Below are 15,005 nucleotides of genomic sequence, written 5' to 3'. Positions count from 1 at the left end.
GGGTGGTGCACTGTACCCGAAGATACTGCCATATCGGGTCAATGCATTGGGCGACGGAAGCAAGTTTCCAAATCGTCTCCCATTCTCAAAAATCCATTTAATTTATGGTCCCCAGATAGGGGACGTATCAGATATTAAACTGATAAGAACAGATTTTTGATTGAAAAAACCTTTATTACCAATCAATTGTCAATCACACAATAAATATATTCACCATAACAGAACTGACTTTTTTTTATCTATCTATCTATCTATCTATCTATCTATCTATCTATATATATATATATATATATATATATATATATATATACCGTATTTATCGGGGTATACCACGCACCGGCCTATAACATGCACCCTCATTTTACCAAGGATATTTGGGTAAAAAAAGTTTTTTACCCAAATATCCATGGTAAAATGAGGGTGCGTGTGTGCGCGTGTATACCCCGATAAATCCCCAGGAAAGGCAGGGGGAGAGAGGCCGTCGCTGCCCGCTTCTCTCCCCCTGCCTTTCCTGGGGTCTAGAGCGCTGCTGCCGGCCCTTCTCACCCCCTGGCTATCGGCGCCGCTGCCCGTTCTGTCCTCCTGACTATCGGTGCCGGCGCCGATAGCCAGGGGGAGAGAAGCGGCGCCGACAGCCAGGGGGAGAGAAGGGGCAGCGGCAACCATTGCCGGCGCCGCTGCCCCGTTGCCTCCCCCCATCCCCGGTGGCATAATTACCTGGGTCGGGTCCGCGCTGCTGCAGGCCTCCGGCATGACGTCAGTGCGCCGCGCCGTGCAGCGCATAGCAACGACTCCGGTGACGCACGCCGGAGGCCTGCAGCAGCGCGGACCCGACCCCGGCAACAGGTAATTATGCCACCGGGGATGGGGGGAGGCAACGGGGCAGCGGCGCCGGCGCCGGCAATGGGTGCTGCTGCCCCTTCTCTCCCCCTGGCTGTCGGCGCCGATAGTCAGGGGGACAGAACGGGCAGCGGCGCCGATAGCCAGGGGGTGAGAAGGGCTCTAGACCCCAGGAAAGGCAGGGGGAGAGAAGCGGGCAGCGACGGCCTCTCTCCTCCTGCCTTTCCTGGGGGTGTATCGGCGTATAACACGCACATAGACTTTAGGCTAAAAATTTTAGCCTAAAAAGTGCGTGTTATACGCCGATAAATACGGTATATATATATATATATATAGATATATAAAAAAAATTATTTTATTGAAGAGCTGAGGTATGTGCTCTTAAAGAGTAGCTATCCTCAACTAAAATGTCCATATTCCCCCTCCCCATCTTTCCCTCACACTGTCTACATCTATCCCTGTTTTTTTTATCCTCTTAAAACATTAGAACAATACCTTTTTCCACTCCTCTTTGGTAGCTCAGAGTTGAGCAGTCTCACGATTGCAGGAAGTCGGCGGGCGGGCCGGCGTGACGTCATCTGAAGCCTTGCCGGCCACCACTTCCGCCCATCTTGCTGTATTCTGCGCTCAATGTCGGGAGCGCGCATACAGGCGCGCATACAGGCTGGGAGGGACGGCAGCCTCTGAGTCTCCTCCTTTCTGTTTGGTTTTGCACGTACCATTCAGAGAGGAGGAGAGTCTGAGAACGGAGCTGCTGTACTGTGCCCTGAGGGAATTTATAATATCAAAATGGTGGGTAGTACAATTGATTATATGCCTAAAACAATAAAAATAAAATTTCACAAAGCTGCAATCCCCAATGAATGACTGCAGACCGCAGTGCATTATAAATGGTGTGAATAATAGTGATTTTATCCCAATCAAAAATGATGCATAATTTTTGAATGGGATAAAATCTCCATTATTGACACCATTTATAATGCACTGCTGGCTGCAGCCATTCATTGGGGATTGCAGCTTTGTGAATTTATTTATTTATTTTTTCATATAAAGCTGCACTCCCAAATGAATGGCTGCAGCCAGCAGTGCATTATAAATGGTGTCAATAATAGTGATTTTATCCCATTCAAAAATGATGCATCATTTTTGTAATGGAATAAAATCTCATTTTTTTCACCATCTATACCAGTGGTCCCCAAACTGTGGCCCTCCAGATGTTGCAAAACTACAACTCCCAGCATGCCTGGACAGCCAACGGCTGTCCAGGCATGCTGGGAATTGTAGTTTTGCAACATCTGGAGGGCCACAGTTTGGGGACCACTGACCTATACTGCATTGCTGCGGTTTTATCGTGTACATGTGCTCACTGATTGCATATTTTATTGCATTAGGAACACCGCAGCAATTCAGGATAGTTGGTGATTAAAAAAAAAGATTTTATTCCATTCAAAAATTGTGCATATTTATTGATGGAATGAATTCACAATTTATATCACCATCTAGACTGTATTGCACATAACACCATAACCTCCCCCCAATGGAATAAATGTGCTTTTTTTGCTCACCATCTATACTGGAGTGATCCGGTGTTACTCAATAAAACCGCAGCACTACAATGTAGATAGTGATCCAAAGTCCCAAATGAGTCCAAAATCTGAAATTTACCGTGCATACCATCCACACTCAATATATGATAATGAGCGTGCATAGCATGCAGGCTCAAAACATGATAATGAGAGTGCATACCATCCACACTCAATATATGATAATGAGCGTGCATAGCATGCAGGCTCAAAACATGATATTGAGAGTGCATAGCATGCATGCTCAATACCTGATATTGAGCATCCATAGCATGCACACTCAATACATAATAATAAACATGAATATTTTGAGCGTGCATAGCCTGCATGTTCAATACATGATATTGAGCATGCATAGCATGCACAGTAAGTATATGATATTGAGCATGCATAGCATACACACTCAATACATGATAATGAGCGTGCATAGCATGCAGGCTCAATACATTGTAATGAAAGTGTGTAGCATGTATGTGTAGCATACATTGAGCATCCATAGGATGCATACTCAATACATAATAATGAACGTTAATATATGAGCGTGCATAGCATGCATGCTCAATACATGTTATTGAGCGTGCATAGCATGCACAGTCAATACATGATATTGAGCATGCATAGCATGCACAATCAATACATGATAATGAACGTGAATATATGAGCGTGCATAGCATGCATGCTCAATACATGTTATTGAGCATGCATAGCATCCACAGTCAATACATGATATTGAGCGTGCATAGCATGCACAATCAATACATGATATTGAGCGTGCATGGCATAAACACTCAATACATGATAATGAGCATGCATAGCATGCAGGCTCAATACATCGTAATGAAAGTGTGTAGCATGCATGCTCAATAAATGATATTTTACATGCATAGCATGCACACTCAATACATAATTAACGTGAATATTTTGAGCGTGCATAGCCTGCATGTTCAATACATGATATTGAGCATGCAAAGCATACACAATCAATACATGATAATGAGCATGCATAGCATACATTTTCAATAAATGATATTGAGCATGTATAGCATACACACTCAAAAATGATATTGAGCATGCATAGCATACAGGCTCAATACATCATAATGAACATGGATGCTCAATACATAATAATGAACATGAATATATGAGCGTGCATAGCATGCACAGTCAATACATGATATTGAGCATGCATAGCATACACACTCAATACATGATAATGAACGTGAATATATGAGCGTGCATAGCATGCATGCTCAATACATGTTATTGAGCATGCATAGCATCCACAGTCAATACATGATATTGAGCGTGCATAGCATAGCATGGATGCTCAATACATAATAATGAACATGAATATATGAGCGTGCATAGCATGCACAGTCAATACATAAACACTCAATACATAAACACTCAATACATGATAATGAGCATGCATAGCATGCAGGCTCAATACATCATAATGAAAGTGTGTAGCATGCATGTTCAATATATTACATTGAGCATCCATAGGATGCATACTCAATACATAATAATGAACGTTAATATATGAGTGTGCATAGCATGCATGCTCAATACATGATATTGAACATGTATATCCTACACACTCAATACATTATAATGAGCGTGCATAGCATGCAGGCTCAATACATCATAATGAGAGTGCATAGCATGCACACTCAATACATAATAATTAGCGTGCTTATCTGATCAATATCTGATGTTGAGCGTGCATAGCCTGCACAGTCAGTACATGATAATGAGCCTGCATAGCTGAGTGTGCATAGCATGCACACTCAATACATGATAATGAGTTTGCTTAGCTGAGCGTGCATAGCATGCAGGCTCAAAATATGATATTGAGCAGCCCTAGCTTGCTGTCGCTATAAATACAATGTGCAGAGTATTATTAAACCTTGTATAATTGATTATTGTACTGAAAAAGGATGATAGCCACTAACATGTTATCTCAACAAGACCAAAACCAAGTAATGGAGAATTTTGCTTTAGGCTATTACATACTCTATTAATCTATTTACTAAAGGCAACTGGATATTCATATGCTGCAGAGGAGGAAAGGGATGAAGAATATAATCCTGAAGAATCTTCTGATGAGGTAATTAATATTCTTTATTATTTATATATATATATATATATATATATATATATATATATATATATATATATATATTATTATTTTTTTTTTTAATACTTATTATTATATTAATTCACTTTTTTTTTTTTTTTTTAAATAGGAAGATTATAGTATTCAACAGGAGACGGAAAGTGACAGTGAGGAGGAAACAGCTGCAACAATACATGAAATAACGCCGGTAAGCATATCAACAAGCTACACTTGAAGATCATTTGAACACTGTAATTGAACCCACACCAGGGTCTAACCTACACATTACTAACAGCACCCTGATGTTTAGCTTTCTACCCCGTTTGACAAAAGATCTCCATAGAGCTCAATGGGCAAAAAAAAAAAAATAATAATAATGTTTTAGATCTAGCCCATTCATTCCTATCCACCAAAAATAGACCCTGGAGGCTGACTTCCAGTACCCTGCTGTTTAGCTTCCTACTTCATTTGACACAGGATCTCCATAGACCACAATGGGCCATTGAATTCAATGGGCAAAAAATCTCAATATTATAGATGTAGCCCATTCATTTCTATACACCAACAATAGACCCTGGAGGCTGACTTCATACTCAGCCTCCAATGGTATTTTGACTAAACAAACCTCAAATGTTAATTTGAGTTAATGGGTTAATTTGTTGGTGTATAGGAATGAATGGGCTAGATCAGTGTTGTTCAAACAGTGGCCCTCCAGATGTCGCAAAACTACAACTCACTCACAGTCCAGGCATGCTGGGGGTTTTAGTTTTGCAACATCTGGAGGGCCACAGTTTGAAGACCACTTGGCTACATCTATCTTCTACAATCTTCACTATCACCAATCTCTTCTTTCTCCTGCCCTAATCTAGCAGCCAAACATTACCATGACACCCTAAAGTCTACCCTGGATCAAATGGCACCCTCTAAAACACGAATCTCCCGACACAGACGGCAGCAACCCTGGCACACGCAAACAACCCGCTTTCTCAGGCGATGCTCTAGGTGTGCTGAACGTCTCTGGAGGAAAACTAAGACTTCTTCAGACTATCTGCACTATAAATTCATGCTTAAATCCTATTACTCCGCTCTTCACCTCGCCAAACAAACATATTTTACCTCCCTCATCTCCTCTCTGTCTAACAACCCAAAACACCTTTTTGACACGTTCAACTCTCTCCTTCGGCCTAAAGTACAGACCCCAATCACTGATCTCTGTGCTGAAGACCTGGCCAAATACTTCAAAACTAAAATCGATGAAATTCGTGATGAAATCCTCTCCCAGTCCCCTAAAAGTTCTGATCCAATTCCCAGCCACGTCTCCTCTTCATCACTCTCAGTTTTTGAGCCTGTAATGGAGGATGAGGTTTCCAGGCTCCTCTCCTCCGCCCGCCCCACTACCTGCTCTAGCTACCCCATGCCTTTACACCTCATCCAGTTTCTCTCTCCCGCTATCAGCTGTCACCTAACTAAAATCTTTAACCTCTCCCTCTCTTCTGGGGTCTTTCCCTCCTCCTTCAAACACTCTATCATAACCCCACTATTGAAAAAAACCCTTCCTGTGCAGCCAACTATCGACCTGTCTCAAATCTCCCCTTTATCTCCAAACTCCTGGAATGCTTGGTCTACTCCCGCCTTATCCGCTATCTCTCCAAGAACTCTCTCCTTGACCCCTTACAGTCTGGTTTCCGCTCCATTCACTCCATTCACAGAAACGGCCCTAACCAAAGTCACTGACGATCTTCTGATGGCCAAATCAAATGGCAATTTCTCTTTACTGATTCTCTTGGACCTGTCTGCGGCTTTTGACACTGTGAATCATCAACTCCTCCTCAATAGTCTCCGCTCCATCGGTCTCAAGGACTCTGCTCTTGCCTGGTTTTCCTCCTATCTCTCTGGCCGCTTCTTTAGCGTCTTGTTTTCTGGCTCTACTTCTTCTCCTCTTCCCCTTGCTGTCGGGGTTCCCCAGGGATCGGTCCTAAGTCCTCTACTCTTTTCACTCTACACATCCCCCATTGGAAAAACAATCAGTGGATTTGGTTTCCAGTACCACCTCTACGCTGATGACATCCAACTTTATACCTCCTCCTCCAACATCACCCCTGCACTCCTACAGAATATCAGTGACTGTCTCTCTGCCGTCTCAGACATCATGTCCTCTTTATATCTGAAACTAAATCTTTCTAAAACAGAACTTCTTGTCTTTTCTCCATCAACTGATACTGTACCTAACCCTGACATTTCCATCTCGGTATGTGGTACTACCATAACTCCCGGGCAGCAGGCTCGCTGTCTTGGAGTTATACTTGACTCTGATCTGTCTTTCACTCCCCATATTCAGTCTCTTTCACGTTCTTGTCACCTGCATCTAAAAAACATTTCCAGAATCCGCCCGTTTCTCATTACTGAAACTGCTAAAACTCTCATTATTGCTTTGATTCACTCCCGTCTCGACTACTGTAACTCTTTACTAATAGGCCTTCCTTTCTCCAAACTCTCTCCTCTACAGTCCATCCTTAATGCCGCAGCCAGACTCATCTCCTCTCCAGCCGCTACACCGACGACTCCTCCCTGTGCCAGTCACTACACTGGTTAACAATTCAGTCCAGAATACAGTACAAAATCCTCAGTCTCACACACAAAGCTCTCCACAATGCTGCACCTCCCTACATCTCCTCTCTCATCTCCGTCTACCATCCTACACGTTCTCTCCGATCTGCTAATAATCTCACACTAACATCTTCTATAATCCGAACTTCTCACTCCCGTCTACAAGACTTCACTCGTGCTTCATCGGTTCTCTTGAATGCTATCCCTAAATCCCTCAGACTCAACAACAACATCCATAGTTTCAAACGTGGCCTAAAAACACATCTCTTCAGACAGGCCTACAGTAGTCTCTAATTGGCCTCAACATATCCTCAACATATCCCCAACATATCCTCAACATATCCCCACACCTCTTGTTTGAATAGTTATTGTGTAATTTTATGTCTGATACTTGTCTTTGTTTGTACCCCATAATTGTAAGCGCTGTGGAATCTGTATGCGCTATATAAATAAATAAATAAATAAAATAAATAAATCTATAACATAGTGATTTTTTGTCTATTTAAATCCAAGGGCCCATTGTGGTCTATGGTGATATTGTGGTAAACTTGTAAGAAAGCTGAACAGCAGTGTCTTGTTAGTAATGTGTATGGGAGACCCTGGTGTGGGTTCAATTCCTCTGTTGATATAGAGGGAGATTTATCAAAACCTGTCCAGAGGAAAAGTTTCTGAGTTGCCCATTGCAACCAATCAGATTGCTTCTTTCATTTTTCAGAGGCCTTTTAAAAAAAATGAAAGAAGCAATCCAATTGGTTGCTATGGGCAACTGCACAACTCTTCCTCTACACTGGTTTTGATGAATCTCCCCCATAGAGTTCTGTGATTATACTCATATTAGTTTGAACTTTTGTGAACTAGGTCAATTGAATACAACACATTACCTCCTTTTTCAATTAACCTAGTTGCCCATTTATGGTATCCAATCAACCTAGTTTCAATTGACCTATATCTGTCAAACCTAATTAAAGAATAATCACACAACTTGAGCTGAACCCAGGAATTGAACCCACACCAGGGTCTCCCATACATATTACTACCAGTACCCTGCTGTTTAGTTTCCTACTTCATTTGACACAGGATCTCCATAGACCACAATGGGCCATTGAATTCAATGGGCAAAAAATCTCAATGTTACAGATCTAGCCCATTCATTCCTATACACCAACAATAGACGATGGAGGCTGACTTCATACTCAGCCTCCAATGGTATTCTGACTCACCAAAATGATAATGTTTAATGGGTTAATTTATTCCTAAATTTCTGTACTTTCCTATTTTGTCTGTAGCTTGATGCATTGGACAAACATTTTAGCAGGAACTGGTGGGTTTGGATAAAACAGTCCCCCATAGTGCTACTGTAAGTGGTCCCCAAATTTTTTTGTGACACCCCTATGTCCATTTAATATATTGTTCAAGAGGATTACATTTTTTTATTGTATACAATTTTTTTATCTTTTTGTATTCATTTTTAGAAACGAAAAGCTCTTCTGGAAAGACTAAGAAAAAAGGCAGAACTACATGGCGAGCTCCATGAGCACTCTTTCCAAAACGATCCAGAGTGGCCAAGCATCAATGACATCTCAGGTGACATAGTTACATAGTTACATAGTTAGTACGGTCGAAAAAAGACATATGTCCATCAAGTTCAACCAGGGAATTAAGGGGTAGGGGTGTGGCGCGATATTGGGGAAGGGATGGGATTTTATATTTCTTCATAAGCATTAATGTTATTTTGTTCCAGGAATGTATCTAATCCTGTTTTAAAGCTCTTAATTGTTCCTGCTGTGACCAGTTCCTGAGGTAGACCGTTCCATAAATTCACAGTCCTCACGGTAAAGAAGGCGTGTCGCCCCTTGAGACTAAACTTTTTCTTCTCCAGACGGAGGGAGTGCCCCCTCGTCCTTTGGGGGGTTTAACCTGGAACAGTTTTTCTCCATATTTTTTGTATGGGCCATTAATATACTTATATACGTTTATCATATCCCCCCTTAAACGTCTCTTCTCAAGACTAAACAATTGTAACTCCTTTAATCGCTCCTCATAGCTAAGATGATCCATGCCCCATATTAGTTTAGTCGCGCGTCTCTGCACCCTTTCCAACTCCGCAGTGTCCCTTTTATGGACAGGTGCCCAAAACTGAACAGCATATTCCAGGTGAGGCCGTACCAATGCTTTATAAAGGGGGAGTATTATGTCCCTGCCCCTTGAGTCCATGCCTCTTTTGATACATGACAATATCCTGCCGGCTTTGGAAGCAGCAGCCTGACATTGCATGCTATTCTGTAGTCTGTGATCTACAAGTACACCCAGATCCTTCTCTACCAGTGACTCTGCCAGTTTAATCCCCCCTAAGACATACGACGCATGCAGGTTATTAGTACCCAGATGCATAACTTTACATTTATCCACATTGAACCACATTGAACTATAATGATCCAAGAATTGGGAATACACATTGGTACAAGTGCCAAAATTGCAAAATTATGCCAACAAGAGATGAGAGCATCTGCTGCCAGGAGGAGGATATTCTTAATCCCCACTTTGATAAAGGACTAACTTGTATTCTACAACACGAGGAGTTAGTCAACTTGAGATTTAAAGAAAAAAGTTCAGTGGATGGATACGTGCCAAAGAATTGTTAAAAAATCGCAATAGGTAATAATATTGTATTGTATATTAATTTTTATATCTTTTTTAGAAACATTTTTTTTAATGTTTTTAAATATTACTCTCTTTTTTTGACCTTTTCATAAAACTTGAAAAATTAAAAATGTGCATATCAGCATTTCTCTGTGTTTACATGAACATAATTGCAGTTGCTATTACAATTCATTTTATTTTTTATTTATTTTTTTGTGTGCAAATAATCTACCAATCTCAAAGTACATTTACACAAACTTTAGCGTATACGGCTGGGGGAGATAAAACCGGGGGATCACGTATCCCTGCCATATGCAACCGTATGTTAATTCCTTTCTATGAGCCGACCGGAGTGAAATGCCGATTATGGTTGGCTCATTTTTGCCCTGTATGCGCTTTTTCCACAGACCTAAAGCCATAGTCGACCATGGTTTTACTTCACCTTTTTAGGTACGGTTGAAAGTGCATACGGGACAAAAATGAGCCAACCTCACTGAGGATCACTCCGGTCGGCTCATTGAAATGATTTACCATACGGCAGGGATACGGTAGCACATGGTTTTAGCTCCACCACAGCCTTATGAACTCATGTAAGTGTAACAACATGATGTAGGTCTTTATAAGTCTTCGCCCAGGTTTGTGAAATTTTAATCTAAATCCACATATCTGTAAATTATTCATAATTTTTAAACTATTTTAATCTTATTTTATTTGTAGGGTTATTCGCAAGTCCACATATAGATCCTACTCTTGTTTTGCGCATGGAATCCTTGGGCCTAAACGACGAAAGCCAATACCATCATGTGTCGTCAATTTTATTAGGTCTGAATTTCCAGATCCTGACGGGCAATATATTGGATTCCACTGGCCTGATGAATACCCAGCAAGTGACATGGCTGCTGATGTTTGATTCACTATGACACTTACTTTCTGCACTTTTCATGTTACTACAGTTTTACATTGCACTTTTATTGTTTACAATTTTTTTATGTTTATTTATCTTGTTATTTATATTATATTAATTAGTTATTTAAATTTTTATGGTGGTTATTTTATTTTGTCTATTTTAATCTGTCTACACCAGTCATTTCGCAAACGTGGTCCCTCGGCACACTGCTATTCCATTTGACACTTCCCATTGTTGGAGTTTATTTTTCCGTTTATTTTTTTATTTCCAGCCCTGGCATGCTCGCTGATGACTGACGGGGCAGGATGGAAGGGAAGCCTGCGTGCGAACTGCACACAGTGTCCCACTCCCCCTTGCGGCCCAGTGAGGCAAAAATGGAGCCATGGTGAAGAAGCTGTAATACCTGCGGTGCCACCGTCACTGCGGTGTCACCCAGGTCCACCCTCTACCCACCCCAACTGTCAACCCCCCCCCCCCCCCGTCCACACCCGTGTCACCATGTTCATCCTCCTGTCCTCACTGTCACACATGTTCCCCCTCCCCGTCAATCATGTCTACCCCCTATTCACATCTGTCACCCATGTACACTCCTCTACACCCCTGTTACCCAATTACACCCCTCTGTTACCCATGTACACTCCTCTACACCCCTCTATAAACCATGTACACTCCTCTACACCCCTCTATAAACCATGTACACTCCTCTACACCCCTCTATAAACCATGTACACTCCTCTACACCCCTCTATAAACCATATACACTCCTCTACACCCCTCTGTCACCCATGTACACCCCTCTGTTACCCATGTACACTCATCTACACCCCTCTGTTGCCCACGTAAAATAATTGCGGATCCTAATGTGTTTGTTTTGCATGTTTAACAGTGAAGAATTGTGTGTGGAATAAATAGTCAAGATGGCAACAATTCAAAGTAGAGAAGATATTATTTTTTTTTTTTTAAATAACTGTTTATTTTTCAAAAAAATTCCAAAACAAAGAACAACAAATACATATACAGAAAATAAAAATAAAATAAGTAAATAAATAAAAATAAAGAACAGGCACATCTTTAGGTAAATCAAAGTAAAAAAAATAAATAAATAAATAAAAAAGGGAAAGGAGTATATGAAGAGGACATAAGACGGTGATCAACAGTTCATATGATGTTTCAACTTCACATATTCAGTCGACATATAACCATAGAAATAACATCCCAGATATCCATGCAGGCTCACCAGTTTGGAACAGAAGTGTTTTGCACCCAACATGGCAATGGAAAAACAAACACAATAAGGTATGCACAAAGCATTTCGATTAGAGAAGGTAAATAATAATGAGAGTCACTTATCTTCAGCGACAATTGAGAACATAGAGCAAGTCTTACAATAAGACTACACCATTATCTGGGATATTGGACAATAACGTCCTAGATATATGGACAAAAAACGTGGTAAATAGGAGGAGCCATGAAACAGATAAGGAGACTGTTGAAAGGGGGACATAAATAAAAAGGAAAAGTAGAGGAAAAGAAAAAGTGAAAAGAACGGACCCGCGCAGATCCGAGACCCAACCCCACCGTCTCACGATGTTGCCTCCGTTTCTATAAACCTATCCCAGACCATCCAGACTTTATAGAACTTTGGTAAGAGATTGTCTGTCAGAGCTGAAAGGTATTCCATTTTTCTGATTGACGAAATTTTATTCTTCAGATGTAGCATAGTGGGTACATCTGTAGTGCGCCATCGTTGGGCAATCAAGCTCTTGGCTGCAGTTAAAATATGATGAAATAGTCCAATCTCAGGTCTCTGCATGTCTTTGGGAGGGAGGTTGAGGAGGTATGTTAAAGGATGGAACGGGATATCTTTATTAATCACTGATCTTACCATAGTTTGAACCTCTAACCAGAAGTGTCTAAGTGAGGGGCAGTCCCAGAAGATATGAGGTAAGGTACCCAAACTGGATTGGCATCTCCAACAATTGGAGGACACATCTGGATAAAATCGATTGAGGACCACAGGGGTATGGTACCAGTGGAACAAGATCTTGTATTGCGCTTCTTTATGAGCAACACAAGATGAGGCTTTCGCCGTGTGTGTCCAGACTGTCCTCCAAGTAGCAGGAGAGATTGGGGTTCCCAAATATGACTCCCATTTTGCCATATATGCATGGTTTATAGTGTTAGATTCAGCAGGTGTGTTGAGGATGGAATAGATTTCTGATATCAGTCCTCGTGTCGAGGATCCTCTTTTACATAAAATCTCAAATGGGGTAGGGCGAGAGAAAGGGCTATTCACTGAAGAGGATAATAACTTGTTTAGTGTAACGTGGTAGAACATGCCTGATTCATTGGGTAGGTTATGTTGCTTTTGTAGGGCAGAGAAAGGGACAATTTTCCTTTGAACAGGTTCTATTAAGTCTGCGAGATGAAAGATGTGTGTCATCACCCAAGGCGTGATTATTTCTGGGTTAGTACTGTCGGGGACACAGGGGTTAAACAATAGAGAAGTAAGAGAGGATGGAGAAGACTTCAAAGTGTAGATGTCAGTGAGTTTCCTCCAAAGAGTTATGGTGGATCTCATTGGGCCCAGTAAGTTTTTGGGTAAGACAAGAGGAGGAGAAGACCAAATTAAGGAACACGGGTGAGTGGGGGCAATCCATTTTTTTTCAATATCTGTCCATTTATTGTAAGCCAAGAATTGTGTCCAAGACGGAATACGTCTAAGATGGACAGCATGGTAATATTTAAAAATATCAGGCATGGCTAGACCACCATGTGATTTCCCTGCAGTAATAACTGAAAGTGGCACCCTGTGTCTGCCACCCCGCCAGATAAATTTAAGTAGGGACGTCTGAAACCTCTTTAGTGCTTTATTAGGAATCAAAATAGGCAGAGTTTCTAGTAAGTACAAAAATTTGGGTAGAATGGACATTTTAATAGCAGTGATTCTACCAATGAGTGACAGGGGTAAAGAGGACCATTTGCTCAACAGTGAATCCATATCAGTGAAGAATCTCGGGAAATTATGTTTATAAAAAGAAGAGTAGGTAGGGGTAAGGCAGATTCCTAAGTAACTGAGGGAAGAGTCTTGCCATCTATAGGGAAAAGTAGTTTTCAAAATGTTAAGTGTCGTGACAGGTAAGTTAATGGGCATAGCTTCCGTTTTGCTGTTGTTAATTTTGTATCCTGACATCTGTCCGTACATGTCCAGTATCGAGTGAAGAGAAGGGAGTGAGATCAATGGTCTAGTGAGGGTCAGCAGGACATCATCCGCGAATAGCGAAACTTTGTATTCTTTACTTTGCACTACAACACCGGAGATGTCTGGACAAGCGCGGATTTGACTGGCTAAAGGCTCTATACATAGTACGAAAAGCAACGGGGAAAGGGGGCAGCCCTGTCTGGTACCATTACGTATCTGTAATTTGGGGGAAGTAGCATGGGGCAATTTGATTTGGGCTGAAGGGAGAGTATAGAGTTGTTCAATTGCACATAAAAACGGGCCTGATAAACCATATGCACCAAGGGTGGACATTAGAAAAGGCCAGTTTAAGCGATCAAACGCTTTTTCTGCGTCAAGACTCAGTAAGAGGCCGGCAGATTTAGATTTATTTAAGACTTCAATAAGGTCAATGGTGCGTCTGGTGTTATCCCCAGCCTGTCTATGGACAATGAAACCTACTTGATCTTTGTCTATAAGAAGGGGGAGGACAGTACTGAGTCTATTGGCCAATAATTTGCTATAAATTTTCAAAATTTTCAGAATTTAGAAGTGATATAGGGCGATAACTCGCACATTCTGACGGATCTTTATTGGGTTTAGGGATTACCGTAATGTATGAGTCAAGCATGGAGGATGGTACAGGGGAACCTGACATAAATGAATTATAAAGTGTGACAAGGTAGGGGCCTAGAATGTCAAAGAAAGACTTATAATACAAGTATGGGAGACCATCTGGGCCGGGGGTTTTACCGTTAGGTAAGTCTCTGATAGTCTCAAAGAGTTCTTCCCTAGAGATCACCTTGTTTAGGAACTGTAGATCAGTGTCCGTTATGCGTGGTAGACCACATTCAGCAAGGTAAGTTCCAAGTTTATCATTCCTAACAGTTTGGTTGGTTGGGAGATTTGAAGGGAGGTTGTAAAGATTAGAGTAGTATTCATGAAACGAGTTGACTATTTTTTCCGGGTCATATACCAATTGACCACGTGAGTTTTTAATCGAAAAAGGGTTTCTTTTATATTGTTGTTGATTTAGCTGAGATACTAACAAAGAATGAGGTTTGTTCGCTTTAGCATAGTACGTGTGCT

At 41.3% G+C, this 15,005-nt stretch overlaps 1 non-coding gene across 1 annotated transcript; it reads right to left on the bottom strand.

The window, feature by feature from the left end:
• On the bottom strand, nt 1-187 carry LOC130283639 (U2 spliceosomal RNA). The gene has a single exon (XR_008846761.1). It is a non-coding gene; the product is annotated as a U2 spliceosomal RNA (small nuclear RNA).
• Between the last annotated feature and the right edge of the window lie 14,818 nt (nt 188-15,005).

The sequence above is a fragment of the Hyla sarda genome, chromosome 7, assembly GCF_029499605.1.
Source record: "Hyla sarda isolate aHylSar1 chromosome 7, aHylSar1.hap1, whole genome shotgun sequence".
Lineage (NCBI taxonomy): Eukaryota > Metazoa > Chordata > Amphibia > Anura > Hylidae > Hyla > Hyla sarda.
The sequence above is the reverse complement of the archived record's forward strand: the minus strand, read 5'-3'. Positions and strand labels throughout refer to the sequence as shown.